This window comes from Manacus candei, unplaced genomic scaffold (assembly GCF_025592945.1).
Source record: "Manacus candei isolate 608988 ecotype Guabito, Panama unplaced genomic scaffold, ASM2559294v1 h1tg000057l, whole genome shotgun sequence".
Classification (NCBI taxonomy): Eukaryota; Metazoa; Chordata; class Aves; order Passeriformes; family Pipridae; genus Manacus; species Manacus candei.
The window spans coordinates 10,381,651-10,405,321 of record NW_026138105.1 but is presented as its reverse complement, the minus strand read 5'-3'; positions in this window follow the sequence as shown (position 1 = coordinate 10,405,321).

Here is a 23,671-nt window from a genome sequence, read left to right as displayed (position 1 = left end):
AGACCATTAGGTGCCTAATGATGCAGGCAGACACCTGGTGCCATTTGCACTGGGAATGAGGTGCTTTACATGCCTCGGCACCTCTGGAAATCCCACTAGGCATCTACCTACAGCTGTAAGCGTCTGCAAAAGCCAGAGCATTTTCAAACTGCTGCCTGGGAGGCTGCTCTGGGCTGTACAAAGGGTTGTTTTGGCTGCAGACGTGGGTCTTCAGCGTGGGAGGGAAGGGCTGGAGGGCACCACGTATCAACCAGTCCCTTACAAGAAACACCCATCGCCCCGGGCTTCCCTCTGGCCGCCATCCACAGGGTCCCAAATATCAGCTGCTGCCCACAGACCTGTCACCATGTCTAACCCACTCTTCCAACATTGCCTTGGGTGAGTTTTATAGTTTTTGAGGAAGAGTTTAGCAAAACCTCTGTCCCTTTTGCACAACCACTCCATACCTCTGCCCATATCTGCTTATACCTCTTACACCTCCAGCCACGAGGTCCACTTCACAGACAGAGGCAGGCAATAATCCCTGTGGATGAGAGCTGGCTGAATGCCATGCCTGGACATCCTTCCCAGGCTCATAAACCTCTTGTTGGGTTTACAAACATTGTGGCCAGCAATTTTGCCAGAAGCTCTCAGGAGACCCCAGCTGGAGTGTGGTTTGGATAACAAATACTTGTAGCCTGGGAGATCAAGTGGCTCAGAAAGGGGATGCGTGGGGCAGTTTCATAAATGCTCTGGCACTTCTCCATTTTCCATGTGCTCCCATATTCCAGCAACAAGCAAAACCTGGATCCCCGCTTTGCAAAGGTTCTCACAACTTTGTACCTGCACTCTGCCCCTGCTGTGACCCCCCTGTCAGACCTCAGCCCAAACCTGCCTTGCTAGACCTGCCCCAGCCTCATCAAGCTGGAAAGCCAATAATCCAGTAATTTATTTTTAAGACAAATAATTCTAGGTGATTCCATTAATATGGAATTTATTTCAACACTATTTGGCAAAAAGGAGAAGTCACGCCTCCTGGTATATGGTTTATTTTCCATATTTGTGTAAAGCAGGCAGAGAAAAAGAATGGCTACAGTTACTGTAAAATAATCTATAAGGTAGAGTGTGTCTCCTCATCTTCTTTCAGAAGGTTTTATTCAGCTCAGGCTTTCTACATGATACAGTGATGAATGAAATACCTGGGAACAGTACAAAGTAACATTATTTATGGAGAATAGTAAAAGAGCATTCCGTTTCTTAGCATACAATTTCGGTAACAGCAGAATTTTGAGATTAAAATGAGATTCCCCTCACATCATTTCAATTCATACCAAACTTAAAAACAAGTCTTATGCAGAAGTGGTGTTGACTTGGTCTTCCCAATGTAACTTGTGTCTTTCAAACATTCATTCCTTGAAAAAGGCAAGGACTGGAAGACCATGATCATGGACTGAACATCTCAACTGTCCTCTGCACTGCATTAATTTTCTCATCAATAATCCCTAATCATCCATAAAGTCATACCCCACCATCACCTGGGACATTTAAAACTAAACTGAACAAAGAACTGGCCTTTATCACAGCTCATTAATTTGGTGAGCCCAAATCTTGATCACTGCAAATGACTGCCACAGCTTCAAAGATAATTTGACCTATCACTGCAAGGATACTGTGTTTGGGATGGGTCCCTGCCTTCAAAAACTACTCCTTCTGGCTCCAAATTCAATAAGCCCTTTGCAAACATGCTGAAAGTTTGAGCTGGCTGGTGCCAGTTGACTTTAGCAGTACATGTCCTGGTACCTCGCTGGATCAGGGCCCCCACTCGGCTGGGCTTTACTTAGAAAATCATGGAATCATAGAAAATTTGGGTTGGAAAGGACCTCTAAAGGTCACCTAGTCCAGCCTCCCTGTAACAAGCAGGGAAACCTTCCACATGCCTCATGCTTGCTAAGCCTGGGATGAAAACTCTTTTACCCTTTTTTTTTTTTTTTTTTGTTTTGAAATGGTTTGTTTGCTAGTAAATTCACAGTACGGCTGAGGTAGCACATTTGTGTTGTTAGGTACAAAGATAATGGAGGATTAAAATGCTGACAAGTGTGTAGAGAGGAAAATGATTTGGTTACCTCTTAGCGATGCAGCAGCAGCTGGAGTGAGCCCTGCATCTGTGGCTGCTTCCAGGCAATTACTGCTTCCCTCCCAGCGCTCCTGACAAATGCTGCTGCTCTCCTGCTTTGAACTGTCAAACGCAAAAGTTGCCATGAGAAGTGGTTTCCCTCCTTCGGCCTTTCTTTTAGCTTTTCTGTGATCAGTTTGGAGTATTTCCACGGGGAAAAATCCAAGTATTTCCGCAGTGGAAATTCCCCAGGGCAGGAGGGTGAGTTGAGCCTCAGCACTCAGTGCCTTTCTGCACTTTTACAGATTTTCTCATAATATACACCAGATTACTTTAGCACTATCTTTAATTCTATTTTAATAATATCTTCAATTCAAGAGTTTCACACACACACGAGGTCAGCTCTGGTTTAGTGTGGTTTTCCCGGTATTCCCCCCGGCTGTGCCAAGAGCCCATTACTCGGGTGAATGAACTCCCCTTTGGGCCAACCATCGCCTTCCTTCTGCCACCTCCAACTCTTGTAAAAACAAACACGGGCTCCCTAAGTGCAATTAGCATCTGAGGAATGCTGAGAGAGGGAGATTAATCATTCATAAACTAAACAAATACTGTTCTGATCCCATTAGCCAAGAGACAGCGTCTCCCGTTAATTTACTTCTGTTTGAGGTGTATCTATTAACCCCTTTTAATCAGCTATTATTCTAGTTAAACTCTTAGCTGGGCTTGGTTATCAGAGGATGGTACCCTTCTGACATAAGATCAAATTAAGATTATGGAAAACTTGTCAGGAATGAAGAGCCTTGCATTCGTAATTAAGATACAACCTAATTAAAAAAAATGAGGTATGCTTCCGAGGAGGGCCCCGCAGCACTTCTCCTAAGCATCCTCTTCCCTCCACTGAGGTCTCTCTGCTGAATTTTGTCAGCCTAAACTCAACCAGACAGGTGTCATCATCCTCTGCCTTAATGTGCTCACCCCCGTGACACGCACAGCTTTTCTCCATGGCTTCCTTTGTACCTACGACAGAGCTGAAAATCTAATTTTTTAAAAAATGTCTAGAGAGGCACATGAAGTTAATACACTTACCAGTTTGCAGCCCTCCACTTAAAGTCAATTACTGGCTGTGGACCTGCATGTCCCAGCATTGGGGCTGCCTGCCATGGGACAGGATTGCCCCGCCTCCTCATTTAGGGAGTACGTTGTCCAGGGGAAATTTAATATTTTAGACTACTGGTAGCGGTGTATTAGATCTCCAGGATTCTGAGGTCATCTTCAGTGAGTAGCTTCTTTCTGCCCACATCCATGAGCAGGAGCACCTGGTGAGCTGGGAGGAGAAGTGTGTACCCTGGAGTTGCTGCCGGCGGCGTGATGCCACCTGGTTGTGGCACTGATGCTGGGTCAGATGGAGCAGCCAGGCTAAGCAGTGCAGCAGAAGATGCTCTCCTGCACTGGGATCACTACTCTGTGTCTAATGCCCTAAGGGAATGCCAGCAGAGCAAGGGTCCCTGCCTGTGAGCGGGCACCAGCCGGGTGCTGGCTCTGCTCCAACGCGTGCATCAGTTATTCAGCCCGAAAGTGAGCGGTGAGAGGAAAAGGCTGTGTCCTGTGTCACGAAAGGCAGTGCTCACCCAGCACCCAAATTTTCCACTTCTGTGTGCATGGTACTGCCAGAGCAGAGCTGGCTTTGCTCAGTGGGCAGTCCCAAAGGGGCTGAGGTTGAGCTCTGGGAGAGGGCAGCCCTGCGTCCGCAGAAGCAGGGGAGTTGCTCTGAAAATAAGCATTTTGACTAAATTGCTCAGTTTCTATTTTAAAAACCAGAACAGCTCAAATTAATTTCATTTTCCTCCATTTGAGACCAGAATTTTAAGAAAAAATTGCAATTTAAGCCTGAAAATCTCAGTGCCAATTACATCCATTTCCACACTGGGGATCACTTCCATGATGACTCCACGCAATAAAACCAAATAAAGGAAAAGGAGGAAAGTCTCACCTGGGCTGCCCAGCTCCCAATTAGAAAAAGGTAAATAACTCTTGTTTTCTCTCTCTTGCTTCCTGGGCTGTGATGGCTGATGAGACTGGTGAGATGAGAGCCCTCCCTTCTTGCTTCAGTGCATAAATACTGCATCTTCAGGGATTCGCTTTGGTTAATTTAGGAGCTGCTTGAACTTTGCTTAAAGGCGCCTGCGTGTTACTATCCCTTGGAGTCGCCCAATGTATTTGTCATAGCTGAACCTGCAGTTCATTAGAGGTACAGAGTCAGCTAATTATTCCCAGAAAATGTAGTATAATTTTATGAATTATGCATAAAATATTAACTACTTGTGAAGTTCACAGATATATATGTAGAGACTGCAGGGCAAATGCTTCCCCACTTGAGGGCTATATACAAACTGGAAACAAATAATACATATATTTAATCTAGTGTGGCAGGCTGGGAGGGCACACACCAAAAAAAGAGTGTCTGGGGAAGAGTGTCATGGAGATGTGGAATCCCCTCCAGTGCTCAGCTGTGGAAGGGACTGCCAGGCTCAGCACTTCCCCAGGCTGGAGTTTACAGTGAAGTCCCAATCGATGGAGCCTCAGACTCTAAGCCAAGCTGGTTTGGGAAGGTCTGTGCTGAATTGCATGGATATTGGTCAAAATACTGCCTTTTTCTGGCAGAGGGGTTCTGATGCGCTGGATCTGTTGGTAGGTCCATCCTTCTCTCAGGCTGGGTGCACTGGAAGGACAAACCCACACCACTCTCAGCCCAGGGGGAAGCCCTCCCCTCCCACAGACACAGCAGCAGGACATGATCCATGATTTGATCCATGGACATTCACTCCAAAGATGCAGATCAGCAGCAGCAGTCCTCCTCTGACAGATACTCATTTCAGAGTTCACCAGCATGCTTTGGAGACATAAAAATCAATAGAAGAGAGGGAACAATAAAGTTTCATTGTTCAGTAATGAGGTAGACAGCATCTATCACAAACTCCCAAAGTGCTGCTTGTGCAGGATTCTCCTCCACTGTCTCCTCCTGGCTGGAGATAAAGAGCGTCCGGCGCTGGAGCTGGACCTCAGCTAAATGAAGATAAGCTTAGCTGAGAGCAATAGGAATTCTAGAAGCTGAGTTTCCCTCCATGGCCAGACTTCATCGCTTCTTCCTCTTGCATGCAATATTGTAGCAGCATCCCAATACTTTCAACTCAAGATCTGTAGATGGTCAGTGAGTCTCAAACCTTGACCTCTGAATGGTCCATGGGTTTGTGCAATTATTTAGTCTATTCCCACCATGAGGGTGTCCACGTTGTCATTGCAGCAGGTGGTACAGCAGACAACCTCTGTGCACACCAGGTGCCAAGGGACTGGCAGGGGTGGGAAGATGTGGCTCTCTGGAGAGAAGTGAGGGCAGCAGAGGAGCCACCCCAAACCCTTTAGCTCCAAGGACGCCAATGCAAGTTATTAATATTTCTAAACTTTTGAGAGACAAGAAATGGAAGGAAAGGGTGATATTTGGAGAGCAGTTATAGAGGGATGGCTGGATATGTGGAGGCTCAGGAAGGAAGAAAAGCCTGAGGGAGGTCAGCACTGGAGCTGGACCAGCTGCATGCAAAGGGATAGTGAAGGAAACACAGAGGTAAAAAGAGACCCAAGACTGGCAGCAACAACAAGTTTGTCCTAAGGTGCAAAACCCTGGGTGCTGTACAGAGAACTCCATTATGTGATATCTGGGGACCCGTGGAATGCCAGAGTGGTATTTCAGAGCTCAGTGCAGGGGTTGGGCACTGGCAATGCAGGTTCAGGTTCTCAGCTCCATCCTCGGGAATCCCCAGCTGCCTTCCCACCTTCACCAGAAGCATCACGCAGAAAAGCATTTCTTCCCTATACCCACAGCAACCTTTCTAAAACAAGTTGTGCTTCATTTAGTATTATTTCAGTATAACTTTAAGTCATCTGCTTTTTTTCTCTCCCCCCCCCCCCCCCACTTTTTCTGCTGAAGAAGGGGAAATGAGCTGCTGGTTGCGTGGAATTCTTTATGCTTTACCCAGAAAAACCTTTAAAACCTGAGACAAGGAACATGCTGCAGCATCCAGGGGAACACAGGCTTGTCTCTCTCTTCTTGGTGACCAGCTCCCTTTTACTGTCACGCTAACAGGCAGAAATATGCAGTCACTCTTGCTGCATATTCTGGCAGGGTTATTGTCAACTTATTATTTTTTGACTCAAAGCCAAAAACGAAGGGCATTTGCATCTTGCAATTTTGCTGTTTGCTTGTCTTGCTTATGTTGCTCGAAATGACCTACAAGGAGTCAACAGCAGGCAGCTAGGACAGTACGGGAGTGGAAAAGAGATGAAGATGGGAAGTTCATATCTCACCCTGAAACATCACACAATATTTAGTTATTAGGAAGGGAGCAATTAAAAAGCACATGGATGTTTCATCTATAAATTTATTCTGAATTTTCAGGGGTTTGTGTCGTAACAGAACACAAATGGGATTTGGATTTCTCACTGGAAAAAAGAAAAAAACAATTAAAATAAATACAGCAACCAGATGCTAGACCTGTACATGGAGATGACTCTCATTAACATCCATGCAGTCAATGCAGAGAAAGGAACCACCTTGCTTCCTTTCCTTTGTTTTATCTTATACCCTATTTTAGCAACATCTTTTTGCATCTTAAAGTCTGAGGATACTTTATTGGAGGGCAGCAGAATTTACATAGATGTGATAATGAAACTGCACAAATATAATTTACTGTAAGTGGTACTGAATTATATAACAAAGAAAAGGTGAGGATCTTCGTGAAATACTGCCTCTCACAAAAAAAAAAAAAAATGTCCTGAGAATGATATCTTCTTAAAGACAGTTTTGCATAATTGCTTTGTACATCTGACAGGGCTGGAATATACTTTTTCTTTTAGGTGTCAAAGCCTCAGCATTGACTGAAAGAGTGGTGCACTCTGCAGTCTTTGGTGCAATGCCTGGTGCATTACGCTCACGCTGCGAGACACCTCCTCTCTGCTTATGAAATGGTTAATTTTCAAAGATAAGAAGAGTTGCTGTACAGCAATCAAATGGAAGCTAATGCACACCTAAGGCTGCAGGCAGCAGCTCTCTGAGCTGCTGGCATTGCATGAAGAGTGAAAGAAAGAAATAAAAGAAACCTGAATGTTAGCTGTATGGAGAAAATATTCTCTATCCACACACCTCTCTGCTCTCATGGTAATAAAACTTTACACACATGTTGGCATTGGCCTGTTCTCTTCCAGTCTTATTGTAGGCATCGGAGAACCAACAAAAGAAAGAGGGGTTAAAAAAGGACTGGTTTTGCAAGAGGGGGGTTCCTTCTCACCTGTCTCCTTCACGGGAGCAATCTTATCAAAGTCCCAGAGTTATTTTCCTGCATGCAGGCAGTGGGACTTGATGGAGGAGGAGAGCAATAGGGACAGGCAGCCTGCAAATTATGTGGGTGCAGGACACATGTATCGAGACACTGTGCAGTGAGCCCCGACTCCCTGCACAATTCAGATGCACTGAGCCACCAACACAGATGCAGAACACCTATAACTTCATCTGTTTCACTGCCTTCTGATGCTCTGGTGAAAGCAAAAGCAGAATCCAAGTGCTGCAAACGCTCAACCCCCTGTTACCCGTAAATCTCTCCTTGAAATGCCTGATCTCATCAAAGGTCCATTTCCAGGTCGCTGTGGTTGTCCCCTTGTGCCACGACCCGTCACCAAAGTCAGCGATGCCCTGGTGACCTTTGTCTCAAGGTCACAATTTTATGAACTTGGCAAATGTGTTTCTTATTCCTCTTCTTTTGAACACTTTTCTAGTGACACCCCTGGAAGGTAGCTTTACACTGCAGCTGTCTTGTGGGATTAATCTGGAGGATTTTTCAGGTTGGGTTGCTTTTCTCAGGCTATACTGTTCTTGCTGGGTGGCATCTTACTGAGTAACATCATTTCGAGGCAGGTCCCATTGTCTGTTCCAGGTTTGAAAGCAACTGGGAGCAGGACGGAGTGAGAGGCTGCTAAACAAGGCTCTCACACTTAATTATCATCAGGCAAAATTAAATAAAAGAGAAATGTTTATGCAGTTAGTAATTACTGAGCACAACATTCGTCGAGCGGCTTGGGCAGATCCGCTGATGCGGAGGATCCGTAGGAGACACAGACAAAGTGCTTTTAGTTCCCTTCTTCTGTGGAAAAACTCTCTGTACCCTCCACTTTGTGATTATTTATTTCTGAGGTGAGTAATTATCAACTGTAGAGAGAAAGCTGCTGCAGTGTGAAGCACAGTGAAGCTCCGAGGGGCGGGAGGGATGCACATGGACGTGCCCTGCCAATGTCACCCAAGGCCACCTGCAGCTAGAACAGTTCTTCTAAAGACAGGCAAGCCCCAGAAGGGAACAAAGTGAGGGATCACAGTGTGTTTCTCTCTTTTAGAGCCAATGGGAGGCTAAAATGGCTGCTCCACCCAAGGGGCAGGGATGCTGAAGCATCCCAAAGGACTTTCCTTGCCCCGTGAGTGGAGTAGAAGGCTGAAGGTGGTTTGCAGCCAGTGTACACAGCCACAGCTTCCCTTAAAGGATATCCCACCCCTGGCTGATGAGAGTGTGGTCACACACAGGTCATTTTAAAACACAGTATCTGCAAAAATCCCTCCTAAAAATAGCGAGTCAGAGGAACAGCATGAGGTGCCTTATCCACCGGCAGTTTTGCAAGGGAGACAAGTCCCTGGGTGGCTCCCTGGGAAAGAGGGACCAGGACCAGCTTTGCAGGCAGCCCCCAGACACCCATCACTGACTCAGCAACTTCAGGCAGCAGAAAAAAAATGATTCCAGGAGGTTAAATTGATTTCCAAGGAGGTCCAGCAAACCTGACAGCCTCTGAGTGGCTCAACTTCATTTAAGTTATTTCAAGGCAATTCCAGGAGGGCAAAGAGGAGAGCAGCACGGGGAGCCACCAGCCGCCAGCCTGCTCTTAAAGAGCACAGTCACATTTTCCCAGGTTGTTCTCTTTTCTGCTTCTTCCTCAAGGAATAAAATCTCTTGCAGAATGAAATCTCTTCCTTTCCCCCCCCTTACTTTTTCATGCCTGTGTGGATGCCAAGGAGAGCAGGAGCTGGCCCACTGTCCGAAATCTGCATTGGCAAAGCAGTAGCATCGCTGGTGACTGCATTTCAGGAGACTACAGCAGAGCCCACACACGATACCACGAGCACTACAATTAACTATTACACTGTTGGATACCAAACAAATTACCTGAGTGGCTGCTCTGAGGCACTTAGGCTATGGAGCAAGCAGATGATGTACTATTTGCCAGATATTTTCATAAGTAGGAGATAAGAGAGGCTGGAGGAGAGCAAATCAATGTCTTTTTTAGATCTATGGTGCTTGAAGCGTCTGTCAATGCTGGAGAGTAAATATTTACTTTTCAACATAAAGTCCATATAATCACTTTTCTATCAGTCACTTACTGCTTCTGAGTGTTTCTTACTACGATGTTGATATTTGCATTAGCTACTTACCCCGGCTGGAAGATTCATACAGTTGTCAACTGCATTTAGACTTCAGCTGAAAATCCCCGGGTCCTGTAGCACAGCTGCTGCAATTGCTAATGGCAATTGAAAAGAGAAAGCTGCGATATTTCCCACAGCAAATAGCAGGCAGAGATAAAGACAGAGCTATGGCATGAGGGTTATAATAATAGGCTCCCTTGTGCTCATTAAATTAGGAGTCCCGTTGGATTCACAGTGTGCAGTTGTGGGCAAGATATAGTGAGGAAAACTTAAATTTGGAGAAAGGAAATGTTATTAAGCCCATTTTATCGCTGGGAGAACTGAGGCACAGAAGTTGAAAGTGACCTTGCTCAAGGTCAGATGCAGAATTTTCTCAGAGACTGAGGAGCTGAACCCAAATCTAGAAACTGGGGAATGTGTAAATTGCCACAGAAGCATTTCTGCTCCTCTCACACTCAAAACTGGCAGGAAATCACATGTGCAAATGCATTCAGGTAGATGAAGAGAAGAAGCAACTTTGTTAGATGTAAGCAACAACCAGGGCTCAGTGCAACTCTGGGATGGACAGGGAGGAGAGAGCCACAGCCAGTAACAGGCATGGTCAATGGCCAGGAGTGGACACTGCTTCAGCAATGTGTCTCTACTCAAAGATACCAAAGGAGTCAATTAAAAGCTTCAGAAACAACTCCAAATATCCTGAAAAAACCCTCTCAACCATCAGAAATCACTTTTCAGATTACGCACTCAGAAAGAGAACCAAGAACTGGTGGGGTAACAGGAGGCAGCTGGAGTGGTACAGAGGCCCAGCTACACATCCCATCTGTGTAACAACAGCTTTGAACTCCTACAGGGTTTATTCCAAGTATTTTGGAACAGTTTGGGTGAAACGAAGGGTCTGGTGATTTTTCTAGACAGTGTTGCTCCAGCAGAGTGACTGTGCTGCTGTATAAGACTCTGGTGCAAGACACATGAAGCCCCTGTGCCTCAAGGCTTTTGTTCTCATTTTTTACAGCACAGAGGGGAGGTGAAGGTTTGTCTGAAGGGCAGATGCTTGTGGGGAAGCCTCAGCACGGCTCTGCCTTGCCCACTGCTGCCCTACATGCCTCAGTACCCAGGGAGTTCCCCCAGCATCACCCAACAGCAGGGCTGGGGATGTGGGAGAAATGAACCCTGCCCATGGCTAATGGGCAAGGTTAATTCTCAGACTTGTGATAAAAGTCCCCAAAATGCCAGCTAAATTAATAAGTATGTTTTATGATTTAAACAGGCCCAAACATCAAGCTTTGCTGGGACATTAATCTCAGCTCAGGTCTCTCCTGGCCGTGCTCCTGTGTTCGGAACACTGTAGGCCAGATTCTGGCTGAGTTACTCCTGCTTGCTCCCGCCTTGCTTTACAAGCACTAATTCAAGTTGATGGAGCTCTTCATACAAAAAGCTGCTTCTCAGTGTGCAGGTGGTAGGACGTGGCCAGCAGATCAGCATTTTGTGCCTGCCTGCTGCTTTCCCCCTTCTCTTCCCTCTCTCCCTCCATCCTTCCCGCAGCGAGTGGTCAGCGTTCTCACCGCCCCGGCGTGTTGACATGCCAGAAATATCTCTGCTTCACTGCCTGTGCTCTTGGAAGTATTTTGCTGCTCTCTCACCTCTCCATGAGAGAGACACATTCATCTGTCAGCTTATCGGAGGAATTTCCAACAGTCTGTGGCAATGCTACAAGTCTCAATCTTGCTGTAAGTACCTAAAGCCAATTAGCATACAAGATGTTTCCCTCTCACGTAGTGCACCACCGGCCTAAGGGCTTTTTTTTCTGTACATCGGAGGGGGGTGTTACTTTTTTTCCTTTTTTTTTTTTTTTTTTTTTTTGCAGGGCTGATAGCAGTTCAAGCACACAGCAGCATCCTCCCGGTGTAGACAGGAAAGGGGAGAGGATCCGTGTGGATCAGCGAGGATTCACTTTCTCCTGATGAATTCCTCAGTCGCTGCTGGCTCCGCTCAGAGGGATGTGTGGGACGGGGGGATCCCGCTGCCCGGAGGGAGCGGGGGGGCCGGAAGATTCCGCTGCTCGGTGGCAGAGGGATGCGGGGGGCAGAGGGTCCCGCCTAGACGGTGGCAGAGGGATGCAGGGGATTCCCTCTGCCCGGCGCAAAGGTGTGCCAAGGGCCGGGAGCTCCCACTGCCGGAAGGGATGAGGCAGACCGAGGAAGGGAGATCCCGCTGCGCAGGATCGGCGGGATGCGGGGAGTTACGGCGGTCCGGAGCCGGAGGGATGCGGGGTGCCGGGGAAGGGGGCGAAGCGGTCCCGCTGCCCGGGGCCGCAGCGGCTGGAGCTGCTGTTTCCCACGAGTGCCCTCTCCTGGAAAAGGCTCCTCTCCACGCGTGCCCGCCCCGCGCCGCTCCCGGACACAGGAACGGAGGATATCGAACACGGGCTTTCACAGCGGTGAAGTTTCACGTCTCATCCCCACCCCGCTCCCTCTGGCCGTGAACACACAGCTCTGTGCCAGAAATCCTCCTGGTACTTCTCTGCAGCCTTACCCTTACATTTATTTTGGGGCATAATTAATCCTTTTGACATGCCAGCTTTCTCCTGCCAACAGAGCCCAAACGCTGTTTTGGTGAAGTTGTCCTTGCCCATGTGCTCTCAGATGGGTGATGGCCAACAAACTTCGACCTTGCTATCACACATCCAGCATGCCCAGTGTATCCTAAAGAATAAGATACACTTACCTTCCACATTCCTGGGTATTTTATTTGGAATAGATCCATGCATTCCCCAAAGACTGGATTTAAAGACTCAAAGCTCCTGCAGCAAAGCTGGCCAGCAGCCCTGCAGGGTGTTTCTCATCCCCCTGAGGATGTTTCTCATCTTCATCTGAAAACTAAGTTCTGACCTGGAGCGCTGCTCCTGGAGTTATGTTCGTATGGATGAGGATTGGGGTACCCACTGCACCTCTTCCCTGCAGGAACCTCTCCCTTCCCACATGTGCCACCAGTCAGAGCACTCCAGGCCTTTGAATCCTTAAAAAAAAAAAAAACCTTTTCCTTTGAAACTGGGGCATAAGCACCTTCACCATCATTCTATCAATAGTTATTCTTACAAGCAATTAAAACACCCAGTGAACCGATGGCTGCTCGGGAGACAAAGGTCCTTCCCACCATGACATCCTGGCAGATGAACCAGTTAAGAGGAACTCAGGCCAATTTATTTCTTGATAGATAATGATGGGAGTTCTCACCAGGGATCTGTAATTTTCTATTGATGAAAACCTGCCTTTTCTGATTTGCAGGGTTATCTGTCTTTCTCAACTTCAGGCTCTTGCCAAACTCACAGGCAGCCCTGTGAAAGTGCCGTGTCCCACAAGAGCCATGTATTTTAATATGATGTAGTTTTCTTTGCCCTGGAACCAAGAGCGGTTCTCCATGCTGACAATCCATAAAAGACCTAATGACCCATCTGAGGAACATTAACCATCACCGTGGCCATTCCAGGCAGAGTGTTTGTTTGTTTTTTGCCCCCCCTGCTTGGGAGTCTAATTTCTGGAGAGGATCTTTAGGGGCGAGTTGGATCTTCAGAGGTCTTTTAGTCTTGAATAATTAAAAATCAGGCTGAAGGGTGGCTTAGGCTTTAAATTTAAAATCCTTATTTGTCAAGCAAAGCTTTGCTAAAGAGCTGCAGTGTGCTCCAGCAGGGTCAGCAATCTGCAACCGCCTCCACATACCCTAAAAAGTGCATTTTTTTCAGGCAAAAAGACACTATTGCTTTCACCAAGAGCTTGCAAAATTGACTGCTAATTTAAAGGAATTTTTGTCTTCTAACTTAATTGGCTTTGCTTATAATTTAGTGCCATATAAAAGAAAACTATTTACACCCCGCTGTATTTTCATGATCTATAGTTAACATTTGTGTTTAACTGGGAATTACAATCATTCATTCTCTGAGAAATGGTTGGAATTATTTAAATGCAAAAGGAATCCATCGAGGTCAGAGCCTTTCTGCACTGCTGGGGATGGAGAGGATCTCCACCACCAGTGCAGAGGAAGGGATGAATTTGCAGGTGGAGGTCTGATCCTGGCCACTCCATCCACAGTCAAGGTGGTTTCTGGACAATTATTTCCTCCCAGATCATCTCTCATGATGTCAAGGGGGTTTACCACCTGAAATGATTTCCTATTCCAAAATCAAACAAGTGAGTAGTGGTCAGGGTGTCAAAGTGCTGGGTGTCCCAGCTGAGGACCAAGGAGATCATCTCACCTGTGGCCAGCATCCCTGAGCTCTTGGCATTTTGCAGCCAGCACCAAGATAAAAGGTTTTTGCATCAATCCCCCAAGATCTTCCCTCACTGCCTCTGAAAAAGGCTTTAAATCTGTTTGTTCAGGTGCTTGTGACTCCTCCAGCCTTCAAGAGTCCTGGTAGACACTGAAGATCTTCCCTTTTTATTTTTTCCCTTTTATTCCCCTTCTTTTTCTTTTTTTTTTTTTTTACCCTTGGAGTGCCCTAATTATACAGAGCATTGATTTTACAATGCATTCGTGGATTGATTGTACTGCCATGCTCCTCCCACAGGAAACAGCTTGCACACGAGCACTTTTTGATCTCTCCAAAGTATTCCCTGAGGTGAATCAATGGCTCTTGCATCTTGTCTCTTGCTTTAGTCTGGAGGAAGCTGGAGATGTCTTGCTACTGAAATAAGCTTCAAGAAAAATATCAGAAGGGAGAAAAAGAGAAGGAAAATTATTCACTTCTTCCCGCCCGAAAAAGATTGTCTCATGTACAGCAAAATATGTTCTTGTTAACATAATGTTCTCATCCAGCTCAGCCAATTGCAATCTTGGAGAAAGCATGGGAACTTCCATATAATTATCTTTAATAAACTGGCTGAGATAAAAGTAATGATATCTTAAGAAAGAGGGTGCATAATAAAATATATATCAATATAAAAGCATGAAATGACATGCTAAAACGAGGAGAAAGAGGCAATTTATGTATTTTATGGCTTTGGCACCCCAGTAACAGAAATCTTGGATACAGCACTGTTAACCAGACCAAACTTTTTAAAACAGACCATCTCTTTTAGCCTAAATGGAGGGTATTAGCTCCGTTCCTGGTGATTCCCTGTGAAGGGGGTAATGGATTAGACTCAGATTCAGGCTGAAGGCTCTAATCCCTGTGTTTTAATGACAGTACCTGCCACCAGCCACAGCCACAGCCTTGCTCCAACCCTCCAATGCCACAGAGACCCCCAGGAATGCCCAACCATTTTGCATCCAACGCAACCAGATTTAGCAAAAAAAAGCCTTGACCTTGAGGAGATCTTCCCAAATTAAGGATTAATTCAGAGTTAGCGGCAAGACTTTCACTGGATATTAAAGGGGTGATTCCTGCTGCCAAAAGCTTTCTACAAAGGGTTTGATTTCCTCTTAGGTTAATACTGGCGAGTGCACTCCTGCCCATTAGGTTGCTCGGTATTAATTTCAATCTGCACAGGGTTCATTTCAGCGGGCTCTGCTGAGAGCTCTGCTGATTGCAGTGCTTAATTACCAGCCAAGTATCATCTCTTTAGCATGTGGTAGCATCGTGCCAGCCTCTGAGGGGTCCTGAGCCCAGAGTAGGACCCCAAAGCACTCAGGATTCCACATTCTGCCCGCTGGCCCCAGCGCCATGGCCCCTGACAAAACTGATCATAAGTTTTGTGCTTCCCTTTGCTCAGCAGTTTCCTGAGAAAAAGCTGGTAGGACACTGGGGAGAAGGCAGATCCCTCTGGTTCAGCAGCTCACCAGGGTCCAGCCTGGAGCCGGAGGATGCCAAATAGCAATTTTTAATCTGGGTCTGCCCAAGGTTACGATGCTCTGCCCTCCCCTCCCTGCCATGCTGCCTCTAAACTCTGCATTGCAGCACAATGTTGGGTTTCTCCATCAGTTTTCAGGAGCATGAACACCCACCCTTGGAGCACTGCTGTGCAGGTGTGTAGGTGCATGCAGAACGTGCTGTTATTTGTAATATATATACATATATATCTATATATATGCATACGAAATATAAAAGCACGTTATTTCTTACTTGGCGTGCTGAAGGCTCTGATTGCTGGCTTATATGAAATATTTAGATCATGCACAAGAGATAACTCACAAGATATAATGTCGATGTACGATGGGAAGCTAGTCTTTATTATCACAGGTGTAAATTTTCACACCTCTGTTATCAATTTTGCAATTATAACTGGGTTTCCCGGTAAAGTAATTTACTACTCACTACCATATAGGATGAAGAAAATGATCATTTATCCGCCTTCAACTCAATTAAATATTCATCCTTCCCAAAAAAAAGGGGGGGAGAGGATTTAAATCACTTCTAAACTGTTCTCCAGCTTTTTTTTTTTTTTTTTAAAGAGGAAGAAGTCTGCCTTATAAAAAGCATAGATTTGATGCAAAAAAAGACAATAGGAGCCTAATACATTCAGGGATGCGGCACAGATTTGGCTCATCAGTCATTTGTGTTATGGGAGTCCAAAACAGTAATAAAATCAACACAAATCCAGCTTCAAGCATGAGAAGAGAGGCTGATTCTCAAGTCAGATGAAAGCAACATCATTCCAGCTTTGATTAAAGCAAGCAGGTTGTGCTTGGAGAGGGGGAACCATAATAAAGTTTGTTCTGGCTCGTAGTTTTCAGCACTGAGCAAACATTGACCTTTCATCATTTTTGCCTCTTTTCATGCAAGGAATTTGGGATTACTTTGTGAGTAGGGAATTTTAGTGTTTGTGTTTGGGGGTGCTTCGCTTATTTTTCTTAATGTGAGCTTGTGCTGGACTCAGGGAGAGCTGTCTCCTCCTTCCCACAGTAGCTGGGTCTGTCCAAGGGAGCAGAAGCTGAGCTACGAGCAAGGTGGCATCTCACCTCCACTCCAGCACTGGCAGACAACTAATTTTTAAGGCTAAAGATAAATACCAAATATTTTCCCAGCACTGCTCCCCGGGCTGAGGCTGGATGCTATGGAAGAAGGCAATTTTGCAACTGCAAAAAACCCCTCATCTCAATCAGCATTATTTACTCAGGAGTTTAAGTCCCAGCACCTTTTTCCTTCTGTCCTGTTTTTCTCCTGGTCTGCCACTGCTCTGTCAAACCTTCCATCATTAAATCTGTGATGTCTCGTGGCTCCAAACACGCTCCGGTTGTTGGCTAATTCTCAGTGAGACTTTTATTCCAAAGGCTTCTCCAACAGCCTGATTATATAATAACAGCTTGCTCATTACCCCGAATATAAATAGTTGAAGTATCCCTCGAGAATGGACACAGCTGGTGGAACTTCCCATATTAGCACCGCATTAATATTTATGGCAGCACTGTGTAAGTATGCAAAATATTGGCATCCCTCCATGCAAAAGTTTACACATCTGTCATTAATGACTCTGCCCCAACATCACAGGCAGGTCAGGGAGCGGGAGAGGGGAGCTTGAATCCCGGCTGAAATTCCGATGAGACAGCTCCAGCTCTCATCCAGCATCATTTTCGCTGTAGCCCAGTCACCCGTTAATATCCGGGAGGGGTGACAGTCCCCTCGCCCCACTGGTGCCCCCACAATCCGTATGGCCACGGTTACCCAGCTGATTTACCAGGGTTTGTTTTGGCTTAAGAAATGGAATATTAAAGGACGTGATGAGAACCAGCTAATTGTACATATAACCTTTAAGACGTCTCGGACAGGATTCCAGCCTTCACCCAGGGTTATAAAGAGAAAGTAATGGGGCCATAAACACACATTTAAGCATGCCTTTAAAGTTTAAGGAGAGTTTAATTGCTGGAGCTGGGGTGCCTGGGAGCAGAGCCTCACACAGGTAGTGCTTCCTTGGAAGAGGCTCAACAAGGGCCAGGCTCAGCATCGAGCTCCCAGGCTTTGCCTGCCCTGAGGGGAATTGGTTTGTGCTAATAAATGTCCCAGCTGCAGGTCAGATTGTAAATGAAAGTGATATTTAATGGCCCAGATCCTCTGCTGGTGTAAACCAGCCCTCTCTGTTGCTCACACTGGGCTCTGTCTTGGTTTAAATCCAGGTGTTACTGACCTGGGGGCATGACTTTGGGAGGGTCTTTAGAGCCTGACACTGGTTTATAGCACTCCCAAGGACGGAGCTGTTGCAAGGAGGCAGTCCCTGACAAATTCATAACAGCCTGAGCAGACAGATGAGGGAGTCCCAAGGCAGGACCCAGCACCCTGCATCGTGAGATAAGGAAAATGGAAAAGAGGGAAGGGAAGCTTTTTTTTTTTTACTCACTTCTCGTCCTGCAGGTCAAAACACAGTTATCTGTGGTCATCTGTGGAGCAGATACAGTGCACTGTGAGGGCTGTGCTGGGTAGGAGGGTCTCCCCATGGGGATGTCACGGGCAGCAGCTGCCCAGAGCAGGCAGGAGGACTTGCTCCAGTCTCCTTAAAGGCAGTGAGATTCAGCAAAGCATCAAGAAGCAGGAGGTGAGTGGGCTCAGTTACAGCTGCACACACATGATGTGCAGAGCAGGGATCAGACAAGCTGCTGGCTTATTACCTTTTTTTTTAATCTAGAAAAAGCTGTCACTGAGGGGAAGTAGAGGAAGAGAAAGCAGAATGAAGTCCAGAACATTTTTAATGACTACACATCTGTGAACACCTTTGGGCTCCAGTACAACTTTCCCAGGCTATATTTGCAGATTTGGGTGCAAAAAACACCCCCTTGACAACCTTCTGATGGACCTTGAGGCACTGATAACTCTGAATGACCCCTAAAGGGGGACATGTAGACATTAATGACATGCCTAATGGAGCTGCAGGAGGAACACCACCAACTGAATTACCCTTTCAAAGGTAGTGGTGTGGTTGCAGAAGGGAAGCATTCCAGTTTTGTTCCCAATCAGGTGTCCCACCAAGATGCTGTAACACCAGGGATGCAGCTTTGAACTCAGCATTGCTGCTCTGTTGTTTCACAGGTACTGCCGGGATTATGCTCTGCACCAAAATCTTCACTGTTCACACTTCTCTGAGGAATGGGTGTCAGCACACAGCAAGAGGAGGCAGACAGTGGTCAGCTCTGCTCAGGTCTGTGGTCTGTCTGTCAGCTTGGGTCTGTGAAGTGTCAAGGGAAGAGGGGTCATCAATCAGCCAACTCCGCGTTCCCTTGGGAGCCAGCACTGATGGAGCAATGTACAGTCTGCTGGCAGTGTTACAGATAGCACAGGGCTTCTCCACCTCAGGAACATGGCTGGTGAGACACCTATTTAACAGTAAATATTTGGGGAGAATTGCTCGCAGGCAGGCGGAGGTTCAGCCTGTGCACACACAGACTGTCCCGGTCCCTCAAAGCGGAGGGCAATGCAGGAATGCAAGTGATGTCACCTGCATCCCACTCCTGGGCAGCCCCTGCCTCCACTGGGATGGGGAGGTGACAGGCACCCAGCCCCATGAACCTCCATCCACTCCAGGGCTCTGGGTAAAATTAATTGATAAAGCATAATCACTGTATCAATGACTTTTTAGAAAAGATAAAGTGCATTTCAAAGCTAATTTAGGCCTGCAGACAAATGGCTTAAAGAAGAGCTACTGTACTGAAAAATGTCCGTGTCATTTTTTCCCCAAATCATAGTTTCAATGCACACAGCCTCAGCCTGACATTCTGAATTATGGCTTTTATTAAACATTAGTAATAGAGTGCACTTAAATCATGGTTTCCCTGTAAAAGAGAGATGTGTTCAACTCAGATCTGCACATTTTAATGCCATATTTCTTCCTTTTACTCTCCCCGCAAGATAAATTTACTTACTCCACAAAAATGTTTTGCTGAAAAGAATAATTCATCCTTCAGTGTCCATCTAATGTACCTTGTGAGTAATGTGAACCGATGCAAAAATTACAATGCACCGGCCATGTCTGGAATGCTTAGATGCCTCCGAGTTAGAGGTTATGCACACAGAGTATTGAAATTAGATTTAACAACTATCATCTTTTACAATGTTGCCTTGATGATTTTTTTTTCCCCTTTTATAGCTTTGATCAGATGCCTCCTGAATACATTGCCGGTAACAAACCTCGGAGTCTGCTGCTGTGCAAGCCCTGCTCAGCTCTGAGCCAGGTTGTCAATAGCTGTATATTTTTTAAGTGAGAATATTTGTAGCCACAATTTGCTCTAGCAGGCAAAATTCAGATTATATTTTTTCTCTGTGAGCAGACCAAAAATAGGCTGTGGGGTAACCAGACAGCTATGGAAATAGCATCCTCTAGGTATCAGCTTTTGCTCTGCTGAGCCCCCAGGTTCTTGCAGAGTGAGACCATACCTGAGACCATACCCTGGGAGAGCTCTGCATCCTCAGCACAGGCTGAATGGAATATGGGCTCCATCCCAGCACGTGTTCCAGCCCTGGCACTAACACTGGGCACAGCATCTCACTCAAACTCCTGGTCCAGCCATCCTCTCCAGGTACACACAAACACAGAGCCAGCCCCTGCAATGTGACCTTTACTTAAAGGACAGCAACTGTACCATTGAATCAATGTCCCTCTGCCAGGAGCTCTGCATCGGAGCTGCATTGCAGTGTCAGCACCGGGACTGATCCAGCTACAGCTCCCACCTGAATCTGCCACGACCTCCTGGCACTCCAGCGAGTGCAGTGCCAGCAGACCTGCACTGGTGCTTGAGGGGGGACGATGGTTTTGGAGATTACAAAGCACCTATAGATAATGGAGGGGGCATGAATTTGCTGAAAATCTGATGCTGTTGTCTCTGTGTAGAGACAACAGCATCAGATTTTCCCTCCCTCTGGAGGGAAAAGGCCAGTATTTTAGTAAGCACTGCAAATATTTTGCTTTATATATTGGTAGTGTGGTATGGTTATTAACTGATTGGCCCCCCAAGATTCCTCCAATGTTGATAAAAGAAGCAGCATCCCTCTCTTTTGCCAGCTCCAGGTCCCTGGGTTAGGAGCAATTCACCATCCCCATCAACCTTCCTTCGGGACTCCACAGCCCTGGAACTCACACTAAGGCACCACAGGAATATTTATGATTTATAGGGGGTTTTGTATTGGTACCTGGGACTCCCAGCAGGGTTATGATCCCATTATACACACAGCCAATAGGAAAACCAGTCTTGCAGATTGTTTGCAAGAGAGCTATAAAAATGTGACTAAGAGAAGCAACTTCATCTATAACACACAGCAGTTTAGCGGTGTGAAACTTCTAACAGCACCTCTATCAGCTCAGGTAACGATTCACTCTCACAGAAAAGGGTTGTCTGAGTTAGCTGCTCTAGAAGGAGTCCCCAAAGAGCATGCAAAGGCTCCTCAATTTGACCTGCTGAACTGAAGTTGTTATTAAGACCTAAAATTATTGCTGTGCTGTTGCAGTTTGGTGGATGACAACAGGAAAATCACTGGACGATGGATGCTGGCAGTGACTTTATCGATAGCTTGGTGGCTTTGGCTGTCTTCACTATGATCCCTTCCAGTGAACTTCAGTGCCATTCAAATTTCCTCTCGAAGAGCATAAATGCTTCCAAAATGAGGAGGAAAAACTTTCAGCACATTAGCTAATAGCACATCAGAGGAAGTGCCTGGCTACGACTGTAACCTCAGTAGGCATCTTTACATGGGAGGACGTAAACTGTCTCTGAATTATTTATTGAACCAAAGACATCAAATTGGACAATTAACCTTGAAAACTTAATTTAAGCACCATAAAAGAAACTTCTCCTGAAAAACGTGTCCTTAATAAAAACCAGAAGCACAAACTGTAGCAGGTTCTGCCATGGTCCATTGCAGGAACTGGGAGCTTCAGCGGGTTTGTCCCTGTGGAGAGATTAGTGCTGGAAGTGACTTGGCAGAAACACAGGAATTTGGAGAGCAAGGTAGAGCATCCCTGGAGCCCTCTATGTGCTGCTCCAAAGGATGCTTCTCCATCTCCCAGGCTGCAGAAGGATCCAGGGCAGCCATGGCTTCTACCTGCCCTGCACAGCCCTAAACCCCACCATGGTTCCTGAGTCCCTCAGTTTCCCCACAGCGATGGAGCAAGATAACACAGTCACACAGCAAAGGTGACAGAGCTGGAGCCTGTCAGGTGTCTTCTCTCCCTTCTCCGAAAGCATCGGATGAGTGGAGCTGTTCTGAAGGATTTTACCAGACACAGGATTTTACCCAGCCTGGAAACTCCTTGGGAGCAAAAGGCAGTTTCTCTCCTCAGTCTCTGCTGTTGTGCATGAACTCCTGCTCTGGCTTGGTGTCTGCTGCGCTCTTCCGACACCACGGAATGGTGGAAGCTGCAGAAGGCTTCAGCAATTTATTCTGTTTAATTTCCTCCACAAAGGTGTTTTATCCTCACTAATAAAAAGAGTGGAACTTGATCATTTCTAAAATATTGTCCCTTCTAAATCTTTATAGCTCAAAGTGGACTGAGATCATTAGAAGTTACTTTATGTGCAGCTCAATCAGCTCCAAAGGGCTATCTCAGTCACTCTCTGCTTGCTGAGAGCAGGTCCTATTTCCCAGAGGCAAAAGGACAATACTTAATCACTTCCTCACTTGTTAGGTGTTTTAACAAGTTGTATTAAGCTTCATCAGTTGGAGCTTTCATGCCAGATTAAAAATGATAGTTCACTTCTCCGTTATTATAGGACATCATTTGTTTTCTTTTATTTTGCTGGGCACTTGCATGCCACTGTAATTTCACAGGAAAATATATGACTGATGTCACCCAGAAGTAATTAGGTTTTAAAAGCCTTGATTGCAACAGACATGGACGTTACAGCTTTATGGTGCCAGTGCTTTGCCACCCCCTTTATGGCTGTTGATTCTGCAAGTATTTCATAGATCTGTCAATAGGAATAAGTTAGCTGATGTTGACTGGAACTATTAATCAGAAAGAGGGAAAACACACATTTTTATTTCTGTATTCAGACTTGATAGCTCAGTAAAAGCCTTTCTACCCAGCTTTGTAACAATCCAGGGTTCCCTTCACTGCCGACACCAGATAAATGCAGGGAAATCCTAGGCTCCTTCAGGGTTATAAACAAATAACTTTAACACACCATGTTAGAGAGACCTGTTCTTTGTCACTGTGTATGGATATTGTACTTTAATGCTTGGGGAAGAACACATTTGTTTATTTCAACCTTCAAATAATATTTTTATAGGGATACATCAGATTTCAGTAAGGGAGGGATGTAGCTGCTGCCTTCCTGTTGCGCTCTAGGCAGAAAGTGAGTCAGAGTCAAGAGCTCAGGAGGTTGCATTTACATCTCAAAACTCAACTCTGGGTGTGTGAAATTAGACTACTCATGTCAAAAGGTATTTCTGTGGTCATGGCAAACCTGGCAACCTTCTGGTTTGGTGACCAGCAGGGAAACAGAGAGAAATACAGGGAGGTGTGATCCTGGTCCCGCTGCAGGTGAGTGCACAGCATCCCTTGACCTCAGTGGGACTGGGAATTTGCCCAGCCAGCTAAATGCTGATTCAGGTTTCAGAAAGACTGCAAAGCTTGGGAAACCAGGGAGGATTACTTAGGAGAGTTTGTGTGCAGCCCAGCAGTCTAAACCATTTCATAGTGATCAAACCCCCTCACACTGTCGTGAGAACCACACTAAGGAGTTCAGCTACTTGTTCCACTTGTGACTTCAAGTCCTTCATTTAGAAAAAAAAAGTTGGTCCTTTTCCACAAAAGCATAAATCATAGGTATTTGTTTCCAATGAGCATTTCTTCTGATGTTAGCTCACTGTTCAGGTGCTCCTGTAACCGCAGTGAAGGTGCCCTTGGGTAAAACAGACCCAGATCATTCCCGTTGCTTGCTCTGCAAGCCATCCCCACAAAATGGATGTGCTGGGACTTATCCCAGTACATAAGAAACTCATTTCTCCCTGGTTATGACAATCTTTTAATCAAATCTTGGGTGAACGTGCCAGGTAACAAGAACGGACTTTGCTGTGCCAAGAACAGAGAGTCCGTTCCAGAGCCAGGGAACCTTCTCCCACCCAGTTCACTCCAAAATACATTGGTTACAGCTGCAAAAACTTTCAGGTCCAGCAAAGTGTGGAAAAGTGGAGCTCTCCTCTGGATTGCTGTGCT